Source organism: Adiantum capillus-veneris, chromosome 8 (assembly GCF_014529385.1).
Source record: "Adiantum capillus-veneris isolate H3 chromosome 8, ASM1452938v2, whole genome shotgun sequence".
Lineage (NCBI taxonomy): Eukaryota > Viridiplantae > Streptophyta > Polypodiopsida > Polypodiales > Pteridaceae > Adiantum > Adiantum capillus-veneris.
The window spans coordinates 45071872-45078413 of NC_140938.1; the positions used below are offsets into that span (position 1 = coordinate 45071872).

The window sequence follows — 6542 nt, forward strand, 5'->3', positions numbered from 1 at the left end:
AGAAGCAAGGGCAGAAGAACAGCAAGCTCACCTCTTCCTCTTTGTTCCAAGATGTAATTGCAAAGATGTAAGTATCATGCATAATCACATATCCTAATTCCAGGCTTGCAGCTCCTTAAATGTTGTCAGGAGGTTTCACAATCTGCCTGCAGAGCGCAGACTTAAAACTTCAAAGCTTTCAGTGGAGGGGGGTGTGAGAGAGAACGACAAGCCTGCAGAGCAAACACATGCAGACGATGATCGATGAGCGGAGACCTGGGGGGCTGCGCGAGGGATCGACAAATCTGCAGGGCACAGACATTTACGCACGAAGAATTTCACTCAAGATTGGAATGGGGGCCGCGCGAACGCGAGCCCCCGCTGCCACAAATTATGACGTGCACTCTCCCGCAGAGGGGAGATGCTAGGGTGCGGCCCGTCCGCAGTGCAATGGAGGGGCCGACCCTAGGCCATCGGCCTTCTTGCTCACCGATTGACCCCGCCCAGGTAAGTATGCCTTCCCATCTTCCCGCGCCGATTTTTATACCTGCGCCCGAAAGAGGCAGTCCTTATGGGATATGCTGGTAGCGTGCCTAGGACGCGGTCGCCTGTGGCAGTTATTAGTGGAATATTCTCTTCTGCTTCCTTTCTCACGTTCGTTGCCGTGTATGGCATGATTATGCCAGCCTCGTTGATTGCCGTAGTATATCCACCAATTCCTTCTCACGCTTATGGCCTAATGCATATCATTAGGTGCCTAACCATGATCCTACGCTTTTGCCTAAACCCTCCCACCAATCGGTACCTAAGGCTCAAGCTTTAGGTCGTCGTTGACATTCTTTTTTAACAGTCGAGGAACCTCCTTAAAGTCAACAATGCAATAGTAAATGGGGAGCCACTGTAGCTCAAGTTCCTAGGATGTACCATATCATATCATATCAGCTCAGCAAAGGTCATGGCAAAACAAGCATACCTTGCACCAACCGATTTCAAAAGTTTACAAAGTTTTCTTGGTTTGGTCACTTTATCATTGGGATTCTTCCCTCATTTAGAAGCACCTCTAACAAAACTAAAGGTGTTAAGTACCAACGGGACACAGCTTGTGAGGATAGTTTTACAAAGTTGAAAATACCAATACAAAGGCCTACCATGTTCGCTTACGCAGATTTTCAAAAGCCATTTTTAGTACAGACTGATGCTACTGCAACAAGATGAAGAAAACACGTAGGAACCGGTCTCTTTTAGTAGTCGCGCTCCCACCGAGCCTGGACTAAACTACTCCACCACAGAGAAAGAGCTCCTAGCAATTGTATGGGCGTTTGCAAAATTCCGCCTGCACCTTCATGGCAATTCAATCCAGGTCAAAGCTGACCCAGCCAATCATTCCTTTGCTAAACAAATCACACCCACCTGCTAGCTGGCTTTTAGCACTACAAGAGTGTGGTTCCACTATCAAATATCGAAGGGCGTCACTAACTATGTCGCTGCTTGCTTATCTTCACAGGCATGGCATATACAGCATAGGAAGCCACCTTACAACAACAAGATAAAGGAGACTTTTGGGAGCTTACAGGCACAGTCACATCACCCTCGTCACCAACCTCCAAGAATCTGCGTACCCTAATACGGCCTTGGGATAAAAGAGAAATGCTAATAAATGCAACTTAGCAATGGATCTCTTGGAAGGGCAACGCAAAGCTTGGGAAAGCCAAAAGTCATACAAAAGATTTGCAAGCTCCTAAGCAGTGTTCTAGGATTTTGACAAGGCTCATGGGATCAATTTTCCTCCTACAATGTTTATACTTTGTTGCTTCTTCGTCTTCTCCGTTTTGTTTCTATCCCTCCCCAGGTGGTATAGAACCATTGGATCTAGCCCGCATACTTCATTTGTAAATGCGAGGCTAGTGACCATATGATTAGCTATGGTATTTTCACTCTTCTACAAAAAGAAGGATAAGAAGCTAAGATATGCTCACAATGTATATCAACATTTCTTTACCCTCATCATTTCGTATCTTGACCACACAACCTGTTATGTACACAGACATCAGGATGGGCACCTCAGCTATGTCCGACCAAGTGTGAATGTCAGGACAAGGGTCCTGTAACCTAAGAACTAGGATGGTCATGGACTACGGCAAAGGGTCGGGCTAGACAATGTGGACAGGGGATCCGTCTAGGGCAAGGGGCTAGGAGCCCGCCTATATAATGGGAGGTTGGGAGGAGGATCTTCAGTTTAGTTTCCCTTAGTTCTTACACTAGTATCAGAGCTTAGGTTAGCTAGGAAGTCTCTCTTCCACTCTCTCTCTAGGCGTGGTCACTTTTTGCTCCTAAAAATAGGGCCTTGAGGTGAGAACCGTGGCTTTTATAGGGTTTTTACCAAATTTAGTAAGGGGACTGCCTAAATCAGGCACGCTTTCCCGTTTTGGAAGGAGAGCTGTGGTGCACGAAATTCCGCGCACTTGGGCAAGTTCTGAGCGCCCTGGGGAAGAGGGTATGTTTCCAAGAGCTTGTGGCCATTAGCTGCAGGAGCAAGCGGCACACATGCTCGTGTTGCTGCTCCACGCTGTCTGCGTTTTCTTTCCTTAAAAATTTTCACATGGCAAGGCCAATGGACAGTCAATTTTGAGCCTTGGCCATTCTTGGTGGCCCTTCCCACAAGCAAGGCATCACAAGCAAGAGCCTTCGTGTGCGGGGCAAGCAACAAGTCGTCTCGGCTTTCCATCGAGTCTCACGACTTACGGCTACGCTCAGTTATTGCAGAAATTTCCAGAAACCTGCATATTTTTACAATTGCGACAGTTTCAATTGGCGTTCATGCAACATAATCGCCGAAGCTTTCAATAATCAAGCTTCTGGACAACGGTGACGCTTCAACCATCTACACTACACGATTTCAGTCGTCTTGTGAAGCCACGGGCGATTTTGCGGAGTTCGATTTTTACGCTGCTTGTGCAAATTCTTCTTTATTCGACGGTCAGGTGCTACGACGCACAAGTGGAGTTACCTATACTTGGCAAGTGCTATCCACATCGGGTATTTTTTTCTGAGTACTTCTTTCACTGCACTGTGTCACCATGGATTCGGATATCAACATGACATTCGATTTTGAGCAAAGTACTCCTGATCCTACCAATGACATCTCGCGGCCGGATCCTCTCAAGGAGAGTACCCGCGATGCTACGGTAGGAGAAGATACTTATGAATTGCTCGATATTCAAGAATTTCGTGCACTTCAGACACGCATGACAGTCATGGATGAAAATTTTAAGGCTTTAAATGAAAATGTTACTAAACTTTCCACATTAGTCATTCAATTAATGCAATAGCAGTCTAAGAGTCCTATTGACACCCACCTGCATGAGCACGTTGGAACACAAGGGCAAGGCCCAATTAATGAAACATTGCATACTCTCACTGCCAAAGAGGTAGATGACTTGTTAAAGAACTTTAAACCACCAGTTTTCAAGGGCGAAGACCGAGACCGCAATAAGGATGCAGTGAACATCTTTCTCAATAAATGGGATGGAATTCACGCCTTACGGCGTACTCTGGATGCAGTCAGAGCTCTGCAAACGAGCTTAACTCTGGAAGGCAAGGCCTACAAATGGTGGATGTCTCTCAAGGAGAAGAACATCATAGCACAGAGTTGGGAAGCCTTTGAAGCAATGTTTAGCAAGTAATTCTTGCCTACAAACGAGGCCGATCGGAATTGGACCGCTTGGGACACATGTTCCATGCGCCAATATCCATCACTCCTTGAATATATCTCTCACTATCGGGACATCATCCTCAAGTTGGAAGGCTTGGATACCTTTCAACAAGTAGGAGGGTTCATACGAGGTCTGACTCCAGAACTTAAGAAGTATGTCAAGACCCAAGACCCTAAAACACTTGAGGAAGCCATAGTGAAAGCACATATTCATGATGACCCTGATGATAAGAAAACACATAATAGTAACGTGCCTGCTAGTATACATGGTAATACACGCACTCAGTACGGGCACAATAAAAGAAAATTTCTACTTGCTAATTCAGATGCATCTAAAAAACCCAAGGGGTCTAGGGGTCCTCTCTCTCCTGAGGATTTTGATAAAGCCAAGAAAGAGAAGCTATGTTTTCAATGCTTAGGAAGAGGCCATGGCAAAAAGGATTGTCCCAAGGGGAAATCTCCTACTCAGGGGAAGGAGAAAGCAGTGCACACGGTGCAACTACTGCCTCTTGAGTCTTCCTCAAAATTCTCCACAGTGGAAGTAACACACACTGAGGTGGTGCATGAATGTTGTCTCACAGCTTCCATGTGGCAACAAACCTTTGGACCACATGAGTTAGTACGTATGCACGGATATCTGCAAGGGCACAAGGTGCCGATCTTGGTAGATGACGATTCTACTCACAATTTTCATCAATTATGGACTGGTGAAAAAGCTCAAACTGCCTCAAACTCCAAATACCCACCGCTACAAGGTAGCAATGATGAATGGACATGATACTGAAATATGGGATACTCAATGCCGAGCTATTCCATTGGAAGTACAAGTGTACTCTGCTTGTTTGGATTTTCAAGTTATGAACATGGAAAGGGCTGATGTGGTTCTTGGTAGGGAGTGGTTGCATAGCCTAGGACCATCACTGAAGCGTAGCTATGAGCACAACAGCTTGATGTTTGATTCCCATGGGACACATGTGTTGTTGTTAGGAGAAAAGGATATACCTTCATCACCACTGATTTGTACTGTTGAGCTTATGCGGCTCGTTTTTTATAATGAAATAGAACAAGTTTTCTTGTGTTACTCATTGTCTCATTTTATTTCTAACATTGAGTCTGTTGAACATTCCTCAACGCCGCATGCTTCTCTCTCCTCTATTCCACCAATTGCTAATTCTACACAAGCAAACGTTGCTAATCAATTACAAAAATTATTAAAGGAATTTCAAGATGTCTTTCCTAATGATTTGCCATCAGGTTTACCATCGACACGCTCAATACAACATGGCATTAACGTGACTGCAGGTTGTAAACTTGTTAGTAAACCACCTTACCGTATGAGTTACTCAGAGGCTGCTAAGGTGGAACGTCAGCTTGTTGACTACCTTAGCAAAGGGTTCATACAACCCAGTTCTTCACCATGGGCTTTGCCTATCCTTTTAGTGAAGAAAAAGGACGGCAATATACGCATGTGCGTAGACTACCGAGGCTTAAATGCGGTTACAGTTAAGAACAAATACCCATTGCCAAGGATAGATGAGTTATTTGATAAGCTAACTCATGCTCGAATTTTTACGAAAATCGACTTGCGGTCAGGATATCACCAAGTCGTATTCAGCTTGCCGATATACCTAAGACTGCATTTCGAACACGGTTTGGACATTACGAGTTTTTGGTGATGCCCTTTGGGTTAACCAATGCGCCCGCAACATTCATGACACTTATGGATAGTGTCTTGAAGCCATATTTGGGCAAATTTGTCATTGTGTTCCTCAATGACATTCTAGTTTATAGTGCTTCTGAAGAAGAACACTTACAACATCTCAGGCAGGTGTCTGAGTTGTTACGCGCAAACAAGTTAAATGCCAAGGAATCTAAATGTGATTTTCTCAAGGAGGAAATTCATTATTTAGGGCATGTTATTTCAGCTAATGGCCTTTACATGGATAAATCCAAAGTGGATACCATCCAGAAATGGCCACCTCCTAAAAATCTGGAAGAATTACAGATCTTTTTAGGCTTTGCGGGTTTTTATCGAAGGTTCGTTACAAACTATGCTCACATTGCTGTACCTATGACGCACCAACTAAAAGGCAAAGGTAAAGCTTTTCAGTGGGGTTACGCTCAACAGCACAGTTTTGAAACACTCAAAGACGCATTAGCTACAGGTCCTATACTGGCTATTGTAGATCCTTTGAAACCATTCGTTTTGGAAACGGATGCCAGAGATCATGCTATTGGAGCAGTCCTGTTAGAATACGGACGGCTGATTGCATTTGAAAGTAAGAAGCTAGATGCAGCTCAACAGAATTATTATGCTTACGAACGCGAACTCTATGCCATAGTGTTTGCCTTAACGACATGGTGGCACTATCTGTATGGTGCTCAGTTCGAGATTGTGTTTGACCATGAAAGCATTAAATGGTTTACACAACAAACAGACTTAAAGGGTCGAAAAGCCAGGTGGGCCGAGATCCTTCAGGAATATGACGCCAAATTAAGGTATCGCAAAGACGGATACAATGTAGTGGCAGACGCTCTCAGTCGAATGCCAGAGATCAATTCGCTCTTGTTCACGGAACTTTGTAGTGAATTTCTAGATTCTCTCAATGGCAAATATGAGTATGATGAAACATATTCCGAAGTGTGGAGCCATGTTCAAAAGAGGGATCCTTCTCACTCCAATGCAGGTAGTGTACAGTTAACCTCCACACCTAGTTCTCCTTTATCAAGTGATGAACTACAACGATGGAAGCATTTTACCATCGACAATGGGTACCTACTCCACAAGGGGAGAATTTGTGTACCGACGGACACAGACATTTGGTGCCAAATTCTTTATGAATGTCATGAT

The 6542-nt window shown here is 44.5% G+C and overlaps 1 non-coding gene across 1 annotated transcript; it reads right to left on the reverse strand.

Annotated features, from left to right (window-relative positions):
- Window positions 1-332: 332 nt before the first annotated feature.
- LOC147452059 (U1 spliceosomal RNA) lies at window positions 333-494 on the reverse strand. The gene has a single exon (XR_015189033.1). It is a non-coding gene; the product is annotated as a U1 spliceosomal RNA (small nuclear RNA).
- Between the last annotated feature and the right edge of the window lie 6048 nt (window positions 495-6542).